The 19,002-nt window shown below is 38.9% G+C and overlaps 1 pseudogene; it reads right to left on the minus strand.

Moving 5' to 3' along the window:
• Window positions 1-13,942: 13,942 nt before the first annotated feature.
• Window positions 13,943-15,015, minus strand: LOC128779933 (large ribosomal subunit protein uL24 pseudogene; annotated as a pseudogene).
• Between the last annotated feature and the right edge of the window lie 3,987 nt (window positions 15,016-19,002).

Raw genomic sequence — 19,002 nt, forward strand, 5'->3', positions numbered from 1 at the left:
AAGGAGGAAAGGAAGGAAGGAGGGAAGAAGGATTAAAGAAAGATCGGAGGCAAGATAAGAAGGAATTTTAACAAAAATTAAAACATAGAAATAGATAAAAGAAGGCAGGAAGAAGACATAAAAATGGTAAAGGATGGGAGGAAGAAGGAATGAAAGAAAAAAAAAGAGAGAGAGAGGAAGAAGGAGTTCAGGGGGAAAGGAAAAGAAAAAAAAAAAAAGGGAAAAAAAAAATCTTCTGTTGGCTTTAAACTGTTCAGGTTATTTCTGCTGTTGTCCTGTCTGTGCAACGGGAGGGGGTGGTTGGAAGGATTGGTTTCACTTTTCTTCCTTCCTGGGTCACACTCTTCACTGTTTTGTAGGTGTGGTCCCTGGCAGGCAATCAGGCCGTTGATCAGCCAATCCAGCAGCTTTGTTCTTGGACTCTCCAGTGGCTGCTCCAGCCGCTTTGGCTCCGGACGCGTGCGCGCGCAGCAGGGGCATCCAGCTGCTTCAGGTTTGTGACGTTATTTGGGCTCTGAGCGCGCAGGCGGCCGACCAATCGAGCCGCCCAGGCTAGGGAGGCTGGCGCTCTGCAAGCTGCTGGTTCAGCCGCCTTGGTGTTACGACTCTCTCCAGCCCCTTTGTGCTTGGGAAGTGCGCATCCAGCCGGCCCTACGCTTGGTGAGCGCGCAGCCCGCAGCCTAGCCAGAGGCTCTAAGCTTGGGGGCCCGATCCAGCCGCCGGGGGCTTGAGACTCTCGGGTGGGCGGGGCCGCCCTGGGACCGAATCACGCGGTACTCGGTTCCAAGGTTTTGGGTCTGTGGGTGGAGCAGCTAGTCTCTGCTCCAAAAGATCTCGGAGGTTTCAGGTGTGGGCGCCCCTCCGGGGTTTCATGTATGGGCCCTGTTCGCTAATCTGCGTGCGCAACCGTTCCTCAGGTGAGCGCCTTCATAGTAATTTCTTACAATCCTTTGTATTTCTGTGGTATCAGTTGCAATCTCTCCACTTTCATTTCTAATTCTGTTTATTTGGATCCTCTCTCTTTTCTTCTTGATGAGCCTACTTAAAGGCTTGTCGATTTTGTTTATCTTTTCAAAGAACCAGCTCCTGGATTCATTGATCCTTACAATTGTGCTTTTAGTCTCTATGTCATTTAGTTCTGCTTTGATCTTGGTTATTTCCTTCCTTCTGCTTGCTCTGGGCTGTCTTTGTTGTTGTTCCTCCAGTTCTTGTAGGCATAGGGTTAGGTTGTTTGTTTGAACTGTTTCTAACTTCTTAAGGTAGGCCTGTATTGCTATGAACTTCCCTCTCAGGACTGCCTCTGATGTGTCCCATAGGTTTTGGGTTGTTGTGAGTTCGTTTTCATTTGTTTCCAGGAAGTTTTTGATTTCTTCCCTAATCTCGTTCTTGACCCATTCATTGTTTAATAGCATGCTATTCAGTCTCCATGATTTTGAGTGTTTTGGGTTTTTACCCTTGGGGTTGGTTTCTAGTTTCAGACCCTTGTGGTCAGAGAAGATGCTTGATATGATTTCAATTTTCTTGAATTTGTTGAGGGTTGCTTTGTGTCCTATCATGTGGTCTATCTTTGAAAAAGTTCCATGGACACTTGAAAAGAATGTGTATTTTGCTTCTTTGGGATGAAAAGCTCTGTATATATCAGTTAAGTCCATTTCCTCTAGGGTATTGTTAAGTGACACAATATCTTTGTTGATCTTTTGTTTGGAAGACCTGTCCATTTTTGATAGTGGGGTGTTAAAATCCCCTACTATAATTGTGTTGCTGTCAATATCTTTCTTGAAATCCTCCAAGATTTTCTTTATGTATTTGGGTGCTCCTATGTTGGGTGCATATATATTTACAATGTTTATGTCTTCTTGGTGGATTCTTCCTTCGAGTATTATGAAGTGACCTTCCGGGTGTCTCTTTATGGCCCTTCTTTGGAAGTCTATTTTGTGTGATATGAGTATTGCTACCCCTGCTTATTTTTCCTGTCCGTTTGCTTGGAAAATTTGTTTCCAGCCCTTCACTTTCAGTCTGTGTAAGTCTTTTGTCCTGAGATGGGTCTCTTGTAGGCAGCATATGTGTGGGTCATGTTTTCTTATCCATTCAGCTGTTCTATGTCTTTTGATTGGAGCATTTAATCCATTTACATTTAAGGTTATTATCGATAGGTAGTTATTCATTGCCATTTTTTCCTACCTGTGTTCCTCTGTCTTTCTCTTTTCCTTCCTTTCCTTAAAGCAGTCCCTTTAGCATCTCTTGCAGAGCTGGTTTGCTGGAAGTGTATTCTTTTAGACTTCTTTTGTCCGAGAAACTCTTTATTTTGCCTTCTATCTTGATTGAGAGCCTTGCTGGGTAAAGTAGTCTTGGTTGCAGGCCTCTGGTTCTCATTACTTGGAATATTTTTTGCCATTCTCTTCTGGCTTGGAGCGTTTCCATTGAGAAGTCAGTTGCTAACCTTATTGGGGCTCCTTTGTATGTTACTTCCTTTTTCTCCCTTGCTGCCTTTAGGATCCTCTCTTTGTCTTGGAATTTTGCCATTTTAATTATGATGTGTCTTGCAGTGGGTCTCTTTGGGTTCCTCTTGCTTGGGACTCTCTGTGATACCTGGATTTGGGTGACTTTTTCTCTCCTCAGATTAGGGAACTTTTCCATCATTACTTTTTGAGACAGGTTTTCTATCCCTTGGTCTTCTTCTTCTCCTCCTTCTGGTATTCCTATTATACGGATATTGTTACATTTCATGTTGTCCTGCATTTCCCTTATTGCCTCTTCATTCTTTCTGAGCCTCTTTTCCTTTTCTTGCCCTTTCGGGTGTTTTTTTCTACTTTGTCCTCCAGCTTGCTGATGCGATCCTCTGCTTCATCAAGTCTGCTTTTCATTCCTTCTACTGTGTCCTTCAATTCAGAAATTGTATTCTTCATTTCCTCTTGGCTCTTGTTGATATTTTCTATTTCCTTTTTCATGTTGATATAGTTTGCAGTGAGTTCCTTGTAGTTTCCTTGTAGTTTCTGGTAGTTCTCTTTGAGCTCAGAGAGCTCAGTGAGTTTCCTGATGACCATTGCTTTGAACTCAGTATCTCATAGTTGACTTGCCTCTTTTTCGGTTAGCATTCTTTCTGAGACTTCCTCCTTTCCTTTCATTTGGGAATTGTTTCTTTGTCTTCCCATTGTTTGTGAGGCTCTTCTTGTTGGCCTCTGCTTCTTAAATTGCTCTATTCTGACTCCCTGGGTTTATGATATGAACTTCTATGGTAGAATGCCAATGGGATTCGGTAGTTCTGTCTCCTTAATCTCCTGTGCTCACTGTTCTTGAGCTGACGTTTATGTGTTTAACACGGTCTAACTCTAGTCTTTTCAGCACTCCAGGTTTTGTTGTCTCACCTGTGGGAAAAAGAAAGGGGGGAAGAAAGAAAAGAAAGAAAAAAAAACAAAACAAAAACAAGTCAAAGATGGGAAGGAGGGAAAAAGGAAATAGGAAAGGAGGAAAGGAAGGAAGGAGGGAAGAAGGAATAAAGAAAGATCGGAGGCAAGATAAGAAGGAATTTTAACAAAAATTAAAACATAGAAATAGATAAAAGAAGGCAGGAAGAAGAGATAAAAATGGTAAAGGATGGGAGGAAGAAGGAATGAAAAATAAAAAGAGAGAGAGGAAGAAGGAATTCAGGGGGAAAGGAGGAAAGGGAAAAAAAAAAATCTGCTGGCTTTAAACCGGTCAGGTTAGTTCTGCTGGTGTCCTGTCTGTGCAACGGGAGGGGGTGGTTGGAAGGATTGGTTTCACTTTTCTCCCTTCCTGGGTCACACTCTTCTCTGTTGTTCAGCCTACAGACTCCCCTATCACTGCAGCTCCCCTCTGCTGGGTGTTCTGCCTTTGTCCTAGAGAGCTAGTAGGCCCTGCAGGGTGCGCAAGTGTTAGGTAGGCGTTGTAGGTGTGGTCCCTGGCAGTCAATCAGGCCCTTGATCAGCCAATCCAGCAGCTTTGTTCTTGGGACCCGCAAGTGGTGGCTCCAGCCACTTTGGCTTGGGACGCATGCGCGCAGCAGGGGGATCCAGTGGCTTTGGGTTTGTGAAGCTCTCAAGCAGCTTTGTGCTTGGAGCGTGCAGCTGGCCGATCCAGCTGCCTGGGCTTGGGATGCTCGCGCGCAGGCGGTGGATTCAGCCGCCTTGGGGTTAGGACACTCGCAAGCAGCTTTGTGCTTGGAAAACGCGCATCCAGCCGGCCCTGCGCTTGGTGAGCTCGCAGTCGGCCGCACCAGCGGCCCTGTGCTTGGGGGGCCGATCCAGCCGCCCTGGGCTTGAGTCTCTGGGCGGGCGGGGCCGCCCTGGGACCGAATCACGGGGCACTCGGTTCCGAGGTTTTGGGCCTGTGGCTTGAGCAGCTAGCCTCTGCTCCAGATGATCTCGGAGGTTTCAGGTGTGGGCGCCCCTCTGGGGTTTCTTGTATGGGTCCCTGTTTGCTAATCTGCGTGCGCCCGGACCTCAGGTGAGCGCCTTGGCTCCGGTGCTGCAGTCCAGGGGCGGAGAGGGGAGGGGCGCCAGGGTCCTAGGCTACCGAGAGTTCTCTAACTAGCCCCTGAGTGTCTCTATTTTCTTTTTCTTTTTGTGAAATTCCTCCTTTTCAAGCCCCCCTGGTCCAATCAAGCACCTGGCTGCTCACATTTCAGCCTGGCCCTCTCCCAAGACTCCTGCAGCAGCCCCTGCGCCTGGGCTGGCGCTTCTGCCGCCCTTGTACCGCGGGGTCCCGGGTCCCGGGGACCTTATTGTCCTTGAGCACTCTTCTTACCATCAGATCTTTTGTTTTTAGCCACCTAAAAAAAAGAAAAAAGAAAAGAAAAGAAAAAATCCAAACTAGCCATATTAAATGTTGGTGAAAGTGTAGAACAAAGGGAATTGTCATAAATGCTGATAGGAATGTAAAATAGTACTACCATTTTGGAAAATACTTTAGCTATTTCTTGAAAAGTTAAACATACCCCTACAATATGATCTGGCCAGAAGAAAAGAAAGCACACATTCATACACAGACTTGTTCATAGCAGTTTTATCTGTAATAACCAAAAACTAGAAACAACAAAAATGTCCATCAACAGGTGAATAGATAAACAAATTTTGTAACATCAACTTACAAAATACTACTCTGCAATAAAAGGCACAAAATATTGATAAAAACAACAAGCTGGTAAACCTCAAAATAATTATGTTTACAGAAATAAGTTAAACAAAAATAATATGTACTGCATGACTCCATTTGTACAATATGCTAGAAAATGAAAACTAATGTATAATAACAAAAAGCAGATGAATGGTTGCTTGTTGAGATAGATTGGGCATTTTTGGAACTGAAGGATTTCCATGAAGCATGAGGAAAAGTTGGGAGTGATAGATAAGTTTACTATCATGACTGTGGTAGTACTTTTATGGTATAAACACATGTCAAAATTTCTCAAATTATACACATTAAATATGTTCAGTTTATTATATGGTTATTATAATTAAATAAATCTGTTAAAGATGTGTATTGTTTCATAATTTAAACTTAATTTTGATGACATATTTTAATTTTATGTAATTAGCATAATCAATAAATAACATTAAATATAACTGAATAATGGTTGAAAGTATTGGTTCTCAAACGTCAGCATGCATTGGAATCTGCTTGTGTGCTCTTTCAAACACAGATTTCTGGGCCTCATCTCCAGAGTTTCTAATTCAGTAACTTTGAAATCGGATCTGATAATTTCCATTTTTTTAAATGGTCCCAGATAATGCTGACTTTGAGAATGCTGGTATAAGTTTAAAGTATAGGTTTTTGGAATCAGAAAAACCTAAGTTTCAATCCTGGATATTTTGTTTATTAATTGTATGACCTCATACAATTCTTTATGGATCTAAGCAACAGGTTCCCCTAATGAAAATGGGAATAATAATTGTCCCACATGAATTAAATGATTAAAATGGTTTACCCTGTCTAGTGTGGCTCAGATGGTTAGAGCATCGCCCCATAAACCAAAAGGTCTCAGGTTCAATTCCTGGTCAAGGCACATGTGTAGGTTGTGGGTTTGGTCCCTGGCCGGGGCATGTGAGACAAAACTGATCTATGTTTCTCTCTCACATAGATGTTTCTCTCTCTCCCTTCTCCTCTCTCTAAAATCAATAAGTATATCCTTGGGTGAAGACATTAAAAAAATGAAAAAAAGGGAACTCTACTTAAGTGACAAATTTTTCATATATTGTTTAATAAGGTTTTCCTCCAGCATTAGCAAGAAACCTTACTCTTGATGACATGTCACATGTTCCCCATTCAGATTTCTTTGACTTGTCTGTGGTTTCCCTGACACTTGGAATAAGGTCACGGTAAAATCTCCAATTCAGGAATGAAGGGACCTTGAGGCCAAGGATCGATGGTTGGCAGGTAGAAAGAGGAAAGAAATTTGTTTTAGATAAAATAACAGAAATACCCTGTACATCTTTAACATCCAGCACTAAGGTTCTGATTTTTAGAATTAGGATGGACACTGTATTTTTTTAAATATGGAAGAATTTTGTTACAATGTTCTTAATTTCAATGTCTCTGGTTATATTTTGTTTGCTTTTTTCTTTTGTTGATTATGTTCCACATTGTAACAATAGCCACAGGGGAGTGGGGAGGGGATAGTGGGGAGAGGGGTCTATAGGAGCTCCTATGAAGGACACAGGGATGGAATCAAGGGGGAGGGTAGAGGTGGGAGCTCCTATGAAGGACACAGGGATGGAATCAAGGGGGAGGGTAGAGGTGGGAGCTCCTATGAAGGACACAGGGATGGAATCAAGGGGGAGGGTAGAGGTGGGGGAGGGAGGTGGGACTGGCTGGGGTGGGGTGGAGGGAAGGGGAGAAAATGCAGACGATTGTAACTGAAAAAAATTAATTAATTAATTAAAATTTTAAAAAGATATCAATCCAAAAAACAATAAATAAATATGGAAGATTTTTTTTCACATTTTGGGCTCTTTCTAAATAGCTTAAAATCTTTTAAAATATTCCCTGATGAAAATGTAACTGCAAATCTGAGCTTGAGTTTTAAAAATATGTACTTTACAACTATTTTATAAGGTTATTTAGAGAAGATTAAAACTTCTTTCAGAGAACGTTTCAGAGAATGCAGTGTTGGGGAGCAGATATGTATGCCCAACTCTAGAATTCACTTATGTCGAGGCAGAGTAACAGGTATCCTTTTGAGTAAGATTCTGGTGAGCCACAGGAAAAGAAACTGTGAGAAACTTTGGTCTGATGGCCTCTTGCTTGGACGTTAGGTTTAAGGCTCAAAAGTGAGCAGTAACAGTGAGGGTCCTGAGGAAGACAGTTGATAGTCTGAAGTAGGAAATAATGAATATACCCAGGTTTCATGCCTGGGTACTGAGAAGGGATACCAGCTTTGGGAGAAGTAGCACATTATGGAGTGTCATAATGCATATTATATCCTTGGTGGGAGTAAACACAAATTTTAACTTTTTTAAAAAATCAGAAAAAGATTAAAAACATAAGGATCAATTCAATGAGCAATAATCAAGCACTTACAATATATTGGGTACTATGCAAGATTATAGGAATATCATGGCAAGCAAAGAATATCCTTATATATAAATAACTATACTGCTGTGTGTGCATGACTAGAGCTACAACAGAGGAGAAAACGAAGTGCTTTGGATAAAAGAGCAAGAAATTTAAATAGTTATAAAATAGTAGCAGGGAGACATATTAAAAAGAGGAGTAGATGTGAGGCTAGCAGTTGTTAGTTTGAAGTGTTAGTCCTGATGATGCCCTTTCAAAATTAGAAAACCAAATCAAGACAAGTAATTTTCCAAATAACAAGGTAATGTTATTGCTAGAATAGAGATTACTTCTATTACTCTTAGACTATGCTTCTTCCATTCCACCTTATTTCAGGGCAGTGTATGACAGGGACACTTTTACAGAAATACTTTACAAAGAAGAGAGACTAGCAGCCATGTGTTATTTGGTCTCCAGGGTTACACAAGGCTTGCATTTTGAGAAGATGACAGCATGTCCTTAAAAGCTACAACCTCCCTATTATTAAATATTAAAGACTCTCTTTAGCAGTCTTGTGGTTCTTAACACAGTAAGACTTCCCAGTTAAGGTGGTTTCAAGGGGGGATAAATTTGCACAAATGTTTTATTGTAAAATTTAAAGTAAAATTACTTTTGTCATATAGACCATAATTATCTTCTTAATGAACACACCCTGATCTCTAACAGCAGTATACTATGGTCATTTGGAATCAACCAAGTGATTAGTGACTAATAATCTCTCTCTTTCCTCCCATACCTCCCTCACCCTACTGCAGCACAATAATGGGTCTGTTTCCAGGCTGTGAAAATGTGTCCCTAGGAATATTGTATTAATATCAGTCAAGTAAAGCAATAAACTTTTCTTGGGAATCTGTTCTACTTCTGAAGCAGAAGAAAAAAAGGGCACTAAATCAATACCAAGACTTTTGAGTCAGTTTTTAAATTATTTTAGAAATGTTTTAACCACAATATGAATGTGATTTTTCTCTAAGGTGCATTCCCATTACCCACCCCCCACTTCTCCACCTAGAAGGGACTTCATAATGGACAAAAATCAGGGAGTTAGGGTTCATTTCACTTATACTGAAGTCTCCTACCATAGTACTCAAGATCAACAGTACTGATTATGATGCTCCAGTATACCTGCAGGCCACCATGACCAAAGGCCTCCCTCCATTCATTGAAAGATAACAAGCATCTATCAGAATTTATTTTATTTATATATTTTGCTAAGATTTTTATGCATTTCATTTTACTTTTTAATCATCATAGAAAGAGAATTATATTTCCTACATTTCTTAAGCTGAGGAGATGAGTCTAGACAGGCCAAATAAATTGTCCATGGTTATATAACCTGTAAAAGTTAAAGCTAGCTCATAAGCCACAAATTTCACACATATTTGTTAAAGACAAATATCTTTTCAGTTAAAGAAATGTCTTTTACCCCTTTCCATCTAGTTTGGGACTCATAAGTCTAACCTATGAAAATTCTGGTGCTGCCATAGAAACAGTAACATTTAGGAATAGAAACATCACTTTTTCACCTTATGGAAAGTTCAGGATTTACCTTGAAGTGAAGAAAATGTTTTTAAAATTCTTTAAAAAATACTGCATACACCAACAAAATACCAGTACAATCAGTCAATGAATAAAACACCTACATGCCATTCTCAGATACCCTTTTTTTCCCCTTCTTATCTTGAATCTTTATTCAACTTCTCAAATTCTTGTTTGGATACATTAAAATGAAATTAAAACTTTCCATAAAATCCTCAATAATTTTTTGCATCTTTTCATCCAAAGAGTTGTTTTCCATCTTTTCTACTTATCTTGAAAATGTATTTCTTTAATAAATATAAAAACAACTAGGCAATGTAAACACCGCTTGTAATATATCAACCTGAAAAGACTCCTTTAAAATTTCCTTTAAAACAAATTTAAAAATTCAGATCTTAGTTTATAATACTATTCTCCAATGAAAGGACCCAGGGTTCCTTGGGTAAATTACAGATTGTAGGACTCAGGAAGGAAGTACACAAGATGAACCTGGAGTATCTGATAGTGCCAAAGAACAAAGAATGGCTCAAACAAAACTAACCACAGTAATGGGGTATGTCAAAATACACTGAAATCTTCCAAAAAGAGCTCTCAAATGACTAAGGCTGGAACAAACTAAACAACAAAATAAATAAGTGTTACATTTTAACCCAAATTATAAAATAAATATCCATGAGTCCACACTGATATATGTCAACTGATGGTCATTGGTGCCAATTCTTTGCTAACAAGAATACTCAATTTGGGGTGAAGTGAAGGAAGGAAACTTTATTCAGTACAAACAGCTCAACTGTGATACAACATGGCTGTGAAAAGGGCATGGCTGAGGATCAACCCAATAGTTTTAGAGCTCAGTTATGAAGTGTAGCTATGGAACAGCATGACCAGGAAATGGCCCTGGAGAGAGGTCCCTCTCCAGCTACACAGCTCTGCTCTGCTCTTTAGTCTACTCAGGTTTGCTCCCATCCACCCTGCACTGATCTGCTCTTCTCTGCCACTTAAGCAAGTCAGCTACGCTCTGCTCTTTGGTGTCACAGCTCCAGTCCCAAACAGAGGGAAACACAGTCTTCCCTCATTGGTGGAAAGGGAAAGTGCACTCCTGGAGCCAGAAGGGAACTGATTTACCAGCATATATACACAGAAATCCCTGCCCCTGGTTCCTGACTTGTCTGTCATTATGGAAATGAGGACTACAAATCCTCAGAGTTTGATTGGTTGAAAAGGCACTTTCCTGAATGGTCAGAATGGAGCTGCTCTGATCGTTTTTTTTTTTTTTTTTCTTTTTATTGAATATAATGGGGGTGGCAATGGTTAAAAAATTATACAGGTCACAGGTGCACAATTCTATAACATATGGTCTATATACTGCATTGAGTGTTTACCACCAAAAGTCAAGTGTCTGTAAATCACCATTTAACTCCTCATAGCATACCCTCCTCCACCTTCCCATACTCCCCTCCTAGCAATAAGACAGTTTTTTCTTCACATTTTTACTGTTGCTCAAATACAGTTGTCTCCATTTTCCCCCTACCACTCCCCCTCACCCCAGCCATCCCCACCCCCCCTTGATCTACCCCCGCTTTGGTTTTGTCCATGTGTCCTTTATACATGTTCCTGAAAACACTTCCCCCTTTTCCCTCCATTATCCCCTCCCACCTTCCCTCTGGTTACTGTCAGTTTGTTCTTTATTTCAATGTTTCTGGTTATATTTTGCTTGCTTCTTTGTTTTGTTGATTAGGTTCCACTTAAAGGTGAGATCATATGGTATTTGTCTTTCACTGCCTGGCTTATTTCACTTAGCATAATGCTTTCCAAGTCCATCCATGCTCTCATGAAAGGTAGGAGCTCCTTCTTTCTTTCTTCTGTGTAGTATTCCATCGTGTAAATGTACCATAGTTTTTTGATACATTCATTTGCTGATGTGCTCTGATTGATAAAAATGCTGATGGGGATATAGCTGTGCAGTTCCATTTAAACAGGGAAAGTCTCAATCCTAGTGGTTGGAATAGAATTCCAGGAACTGTCTATAAGGGCTGGATCAGATGGCAGAAACATAGGGCAGGGAAGCATTTCAATGCAGGAGGCAGGCACCTAGTGTAGCCTTCTTTCTGTATAGAAATAGTTTCTAGACTCTTTTTTTCTTTCATTTGAGCCCCCCTCCCAATAGCCATTCTTAGTAGGTATATTCTTTCTCAGGGTCCACATATGTATGAGGGGCAACCTCAAAAAAATGGAATTATCTTCTGGAGGGTGAACCCTTTGTAGTACAGCCTTCCCCCCACTAAGTAAGTGTTCTAAGAACCCATCTGTGTCACTGTGCCAGATGGCATTGTTGTGAGAGGCTCTGTTTGGCTTCAATGAATTTTTTGAAGACTCTTTCATTGCTTTTGCCCATTTTACAATGAGTGATTTATCAGAACAGCTGCCCACACTGAGCTGAGTGTTCAGCAGTTTTTGACCAAAAATGACATGACCCCCAAGACCCTCCCTCCCTATTCACCTGATCTTATCCACAGTGACTTTATTTTTGTTTCCCTGGATGAAAAAAGTCCTGAAAGGGAAGCATTTTGCCCATGTGGAAGTGATTAAAAAAATGGCAGTAGCACTAAAAGACATCAAAATCAGAGTTCCAAAACTGTTATTGAGCAGTGCAAAAAGTCGCTATAGGTGTATTGCATCAAATGGAGAGTACTTTGAAGGTGACTGAAGTTTAAACATATAAGAATAAATACACAATTTTTTATAAATAAATTTCATTTGGGGGGTTCCCCCTCATATAACTGAATAAATGAATAAACAAACAAGTAACTAAATAAAGAGGGAAAAAAGAAAAACCTCTTTTGCAGAAGAATTCCAAATAACTTATGTAGCTACTTCACCTCAAGGACACAGAGCATAATTCTTTACTCATTAAATGCAGCTTACATCTTGTGACTTGATTCCAAAGAGTACAGCATGTAAAAGGTAAGGGAAAAGAGTAGCTTTACAGTGAAGAAACTTGATAAACTTCAGTCAGATGATCAAGGTCAACATCAACAGTGATCAGTCATGTTGATAGTTGTATACTTGATATGATGTGATGAAAATGGCAATTTACCTCTGTAATCTTTCCCCTGAAAACCTGTAACCCCAGTCCAATCATAAGAAAAACATCAGAAAAATCTCAACTGAAGGACATTCTACAAAATTCTTGGACAGTACTTCTCACAACTGTCAGGGTCTTTAAAAAACAAAGAAAGACTGAGAAACTACTACAGCTAAGAGGAATCTAAGGAAGCATGATGACTCCACATAATATAGTATCTTGGATGGAGTCCTAAAACAGAAAAAGGACATTAGGTAAAAACAAAGGAAATTTGAATAAAGTACAGACTTCGGTAAATACTATATTGATAATTATTCAATTGTCACAAATGTGCCATAGTAATGTAAGATATTAATAATAAGGAAAAAGTATGGGATATATAGAAATTCTCTGTACTATCTTTGCAATATTCTGTACATCTAAAAGCATTTCAAAATAAAATGAACAAAAGCTAATTTAAATTATGCAGTACCAGTTTCCTGGAATTAAGGAGATAGAAATTAAATATAGATGTTTCTTGAGTTCCATGCCTCAATTACCCAGTCTATGGATTTTTTTGTTATACCAGCCCAAATAGATATTACTAACCCCTCAAAATCAAGTAGCAGCACTAACTCAAAGAAATATGACTTTAGAGGTCCACATTAAGAAAGTGATATCACAGCAAGTTCATTCACTAGATTTCTACCTCTGACAAAATGAATGTAATTATTTTATTTATTACTTTTTTAATGTTTCTGTGCTCTATCCAGTGAAAGTAAACTATCAAATTTAATAAACGTCCATTGCCTTTTTCCCTAGGCTTTCCACTTTAATACTCTTTTGTCTGAGACAGTACTGAACACACAATGGGTATACCTTAATATAAGAAAGATTGTCTGGGTCCTGGCTGCTGTGGTTCAGTGGATTGATTGCCAACCTCTGAACCAAATGGTCACTGGTTTAATTCCCAGTCAGCGCACATGCCTGGGTTTCAGGCCAGGTCCCCAGTGCGGGGCACGCAAGAGGCAACCACACATTGACATTTCTCTCCTTCTCTTTCTTCCTCCCTTCCCCTCTCTAGAAATAAATAAATAAAACCTTTTAAAAATATATTTTTTAAAAAAGAAAGGTTGTTGGGAATAGTGCAAGAAAAGTTTGTACCCTAAATGAATTTTGCCCTCTGACTTCTCATATACTCCTTTATATTATCTGATTTCAGTCAGAAACTTAGTTCTATTGTGATTTCCCAACAAGTGTACCCTACCAGTCCAGTCCTCCTAAAACAAGGCCTAGTGATATTGTTCTACCTCTTTCCTTTTTCTTTTAAAATTTTTTCTTCATTCAGTGCTTTGATGTGTGTCACCTGTCAAGAAGGAAGAAATTTATATTCTTATTTATATGAAAGTGTGTCTTGTAAAAACAAGTGCTACTCTCCTTGAAATTATGGCACACTGAAAGGATTCCCTGTAATGGTCCTCATGGTGAACAGTGTGCCCAGCAGTGTGATACATGTTTTTTAGTACAAATGTCTTTCTTATATTTCCCAAGTTTATGGAGATTCTGCTTTCAGGTTTATCCAAGACAGTCCTACGTTATGCCTGTTGCCCTGGATTAATTAATAGCAAAACTGATTTTATTCTTAAAATCATCCCTATTTGTATGATAAATTATGTAAACACCCTACCAAAATCACACAAGGCAAAATCCTGTTTTGCCCAGTCAATATTTTTTCATTTTAAGTTTTTAATGAAAGTTGTATATGAGATTACTTTATTCCTGCATCTTCTCAATTATTTCTTCCTTGAATTTGCCTTTTTTTCCCCTACTTGGTGAGATTTGGCTTTATGTTCAAGGATCTTTGTGTGGTCTTTGTCTAGATTTAGTCTCATGATAACCACCTTGCTGGGGTGAATGCTGCATGAACAGTTGCACCATTAACTTTCTCCTACTGCACTTGTTCAATGTAGATGACACATTTATTCCTGTAAACCTTGACTACTTTGCCAATTTGCTGCACTTTGTAATGTCCCAGAACAACTTGAACTTCATCATCCTTTTGGATGGGCATGGATTAAACATTGTACTTCTTTCTCAGCTCTTTGGAAAGAAGAGAAGACATAATATTCCTGCAAATGTTGGAAGGTGCATTGAAATGCCTTTCATTGTTCTTGCTCTGGTCAGAAGTAATAAAGGAATTGAGCTTCCTCTTGATTACTGGTGCTTCTATGATAGCTGCAAAAGGGAAGAGCACCAAGTCATTTTTTGTATATAAACTGCAGAAGTGGTGAAGAAGCCAGTTAATGCTAATTACAGAGTATTGTTCAACCCCAGCATTAAGCACACTTTATTGACAACTGACCATGCTCATTGTTTTCCCTTTGAACATCCAAACTTCTTTCAGATTCCTGTGAATGTGTAACCAGAGACAATGCTTTATTTTTGTTAATATTATCTATAAGATAATATTATTTAAACTTTTTCATACTGTCAGAATAAGCTTCTCAGAAAATAAAAATTAAGATATAAAGCCATCTCAGTGGAAAAAGAGTAAGTCATAAACTGACCTCTTTGAGATAATATCTCTTTGCTTATGTAAGTTGTGTTACCCCAGGACCCATAGCACTGTGTACAGCTCCCTGAAACAGACTGACTTTTCTCAAAACAAAATTGGGCTTTGTTCAGTACTTTAAAGGCATTAGGGCAAAAGCTTTGCCTCCCCTTTTCTCTAAAAAAAAAGGCATTAGGGACCTGAACTTTAGAGTTGTACTTTTTTAGACATTTTATTTGTAGAAGAGCTCTAACATATGAAATAGAAAGAAGTGTGAATTCTTCTGCCTACCCATGCCTCTTTCTCCCTGAATACACTGATTATGTGGCCTTTGAAAAACTCTTCTATGATGAGGTAATGACAACTATACTGGCAATGTTACCACTAGGTCTGCCTGTAGCATTTCGTGTGATTAGGAGTCTATCATCAGAGACAACCACAAAGTGGGAGAGAGTGGTGAGGAAGAAGGTGAGGAAGAAAAGTCAAAAGGATCACTTGCTTAAGACCGACACACCCAGTGGTCAGCTTCAGATAAAAGGAGATTTTGGCAGGCACCAAACTCTGCTGAGATGAATTGAACTTCTTATGGTCAGTACCTGCACACAAGCTTGTACAGAGTGGTTGGAGTACGTACAGTCATCAAGCCTGAGGGTAAAGCTCATACATGAATGGGTTAATTGAAATCAAGACTCAATTACAATAGAGGGCCCACATTACTCACACAAGGGATATTCTAGAGCACCCAGAATAGATGATCAACAAGACCATGCCATGGGATCTGAAAGGATACCTAATACTTAAGGCCACCCTACCAATACTGGGAGTCACAGAATAACAACTTAATACATAGAAACACAAATAGGCAGCCAAAATGAGGATCCAAAGAAACATGCAACAAATGAAAGAATAGGAGAAATCTACAGAAAAAGACACTTAGGAAATGGAATGGAAGCAAGCACTTTACTAGATATAAAGTTCAAAAATTTGGTTATAAGAATGCTCAAAAAAACACTTCAAAACCATAAAAGCGAACCAGTCAGAAATGAAAGATACAATATCTGAAATGAAGAATACACTAGAAGGAATAAGCAGTAGGCTTGATGAAACAAAGGACTGAATGAGTAATTCGGAAGACAAGTTTAAAAAAACACCCAACCAGAGCAGCAAAAGGGAAAAAGAATTACAAAGAGTGATTATAGTTTAAGGCACCGTTGGAACAACATGAAGCACAACAACATCCGCATCAAGGGCTACCAGAAAGAGAACAGGGAGCAAGGGTTAGAGAATCTATTTGAAGAAAAAATGGCTGAAACTTCCCTAAACTTTTTTTTTAATTGTTTGGTTTGTCTTCGTGGAGTTGACATGTGTGATTTATTTATATATTTTGGAGATCAAACCCTTGTCTGAAGTATCATTGGAAAATCTGTTTGCCCATATAATTGGTTCTCTTTTCATTTTAATGCTGTTTTCTTTAGCCATGCAGAAGCTTTTTATTTTGATGAGATCCCATTTCTTTATCCTTTCCTTTATGTCACTGGTTCTAGGAGACATATCAGTGAAAATATTGCTACATGGAATATCTGAGATTTTCCTGCCTATGTTCTCCTATAGGGCATAAATGGTATCACAACTTATATTGAAATCTTTTATCCACCTTGAGTTTATTTTCGTGTATGGTGTAAGTTGGTGATCGTTTCATTTTTTTGCACGTACCTGTCCAGATCTCCCAACAACATTTGTTGAAGAGGCTATTTTTACTCCATTTTATGCGCCTGCCCCCTTTGTTCAATATTAATTGACCATAGAAACTTGGGTTTATTTCTGGGCTCTCTATTCTGTTCCATTGGTCTATGTGTCTGTTCTTATGCCAGTACCAGGCTGTTTTGATTACTGTGGCCTTGTAATACAGTTCGATATCAGTTATTTTGATCCCTCCTACTTTGCCCTTCTTTCTCAATATTGCTGCAGCTATTCAGGGTCGTTTATGGTTCCATATAAATTTTTGAAATGTTCATTCTATATCTGTGAATTATGTCATTGGTACTGTAATAGGGATAGAGTTGAATTTATAAATCACTTTGGGTAGTATAGACATTTTGATGATGTTAATTCTTTCAATCCATGAACATGGTACATGCTTCCATTTGTTGTGTCTTCCTTAATTTCTTTCTTCACTGTTGTGTAGTTTTCTAAGTACAGGTCTTTTACTTCCTTGGTTAGGTTTATTCCTAGGTACTTTATTTTTCTTGTTGATATAGCAAGTGAGATTTCTTTCTGATTTCTCTTTCTGATATTTTATTGTTGGTGTACAAAAGTGCCTTTGATTGACTTTGTATCTTGCTGTTTTGCCAAATTCACTTGTTAGGTTGAGTAGTTTTTTGGTGGAGTCAATTAAAAAATGGGCAAAAGACCTGAACAGACACTTCTCCAATGAGGACATGCAGAGGACCCAGACATATGAAAAGATGCTCAGCATCACTAGCCATCAGAGAGATGCAAATTAAAATCACAATGAGATACCACCTCACACTGGTGAGAAAGACCCTCATAAACAAATCAATAAAAAACACATGCTGGAGAGGATGTGGAGAAAAGGGAACCCTAGTGCACTGTTGGTGGGAATGCAGACTGATGCAGCCACGATGGAAAACAGTTTGGAATTTCCTCAGAACACTAAAAATGGAACTGTCTTTTGACCCAGCAATTACACTGCTAAGATTATATCCTAAAAACCCTGAAACACCAATCCAAAAGAACCTATTTACCCCAATATTCACATCAGCACAATTTACAATAGCTGAGTGCTAGAAGCAACCTAAGTACCCATCAGTATATGAATGGATCCAAAAACAGTGGTACATTTACATGATGGAATACTACACAGCAGAAAGAAAGAAGGAGCTCCTGCCCTTTGTGACAGCATGGATGGAACTGGAGAGCATTATGCTAAGTGAAACAAGCCAGGTGTTGAAAGACAAATACCATGTGATCTCATCTATAAGTGGAACCTAATCAATAAAACAAACAAGCAAGCAAAATATAACAGTCACATTGAAATAAAGAACAAACTTACAGTAACTAGAGGTGAAGTGAGAGGGGATAATGGGGGCGGGAAGGGGGAAGGGTTTTCAGGAACAATGATAAAGGAGATATGGACAAAACCAAGAGGGGTGGACTCAGGGAGGGAGGTGGGGATGGTTGCATTGGGGGGAGTGGTGAGGGGAAAAGGCAGAGAGTTGTACTTGAACAACAACAATAAAAGAAATAAGGGGGGGAAATTGAGACAACTGTAGTAGAAAAGCAATAAAAAATAAATTAAAATGTCAAAAAAACCCAAGAAACTTCCCTAAACTGGTGAAGGAAAGACACACAAGTCCAGGAAGTTCAGAGAGTCCCAAATAAGATGAACCCAAAAAGGCCCACCCTAAGTCACATCATAATTAAAATGGAATAAGTTAAGACAAAGAGAAAAAATTAAAAAGAATAAGAGAAAGACTGTTAGTTACCTACAAGAAAGCTCCCATATGACTGTTAGATAATTTTTCAACAGAAACTTTTCAGGCCAGAAAAGATTGGCATGAAATATTCAACGTGATGAAAAGCAAGAACCTACAACCAAGACTACTGTACTCAACAAGGCCATTTTTTTAAATTAAAAAAGAAATAAAGTGCTGTCCAAAACAAGAAAAAGTTAAAGGAATTTATAACCAACAAACCAGTATACCATAAATGTTAAAGGGATAGCTTTAAACAAAGAATAAAACTTAAAAAAAAAACCAGAGAAACATAGTTAAAAGAATAAAATGTCCATAAATATGTACCTATCAACAATAATTTCAAATATAAGTGGTTTGAAAACTGCCAGAAAATGAAACTGCATGGAAGTCTGACAACCAAGGAGTTAAACAGACATTCATCCAGACTGGTGCACTGTGACAAAGAAATACAGCCCAGATGAAAGAATAGATCAAACCTCCAGAAAAAGAACTAAGTGACAAGGAAATAGACAACCTATCTGATGCAAAGTTCAAAACACTGGTAATCAGGATGCTCACAGAAATAATTCAGTTCAGTCACAAAATGAAGGAAGAAATGAAGGCTATACAAAGTGAAATAAAGGAAAATATACAGGGAACCAACAGTGAAAGGAAGGAAACTGGGACTCAAATCAATGATTTGGAACAAAAGGAAGAAATAAACATCCAACCACAACAGAATGAAGAAACAAGATTTCAAAAAATGAGGAGAAGCTGAGGAACCTGTGGGACAACTTTAAGCACTC

The sequence above is a fragment of the Desmodus rotundus genome, chromosome X (assembly GCF_022682495.2).
Source record: "Desmodus rotundus isolate HL8 chromosome X, HLdesRot8A.1, whole genome shotgun sequence".
NCBI lineage: Eukaryota > Metazoa > Chordata > Mammalia > Chiroptera > Phyllostomidae > Desmodus > Desmodus rotundus.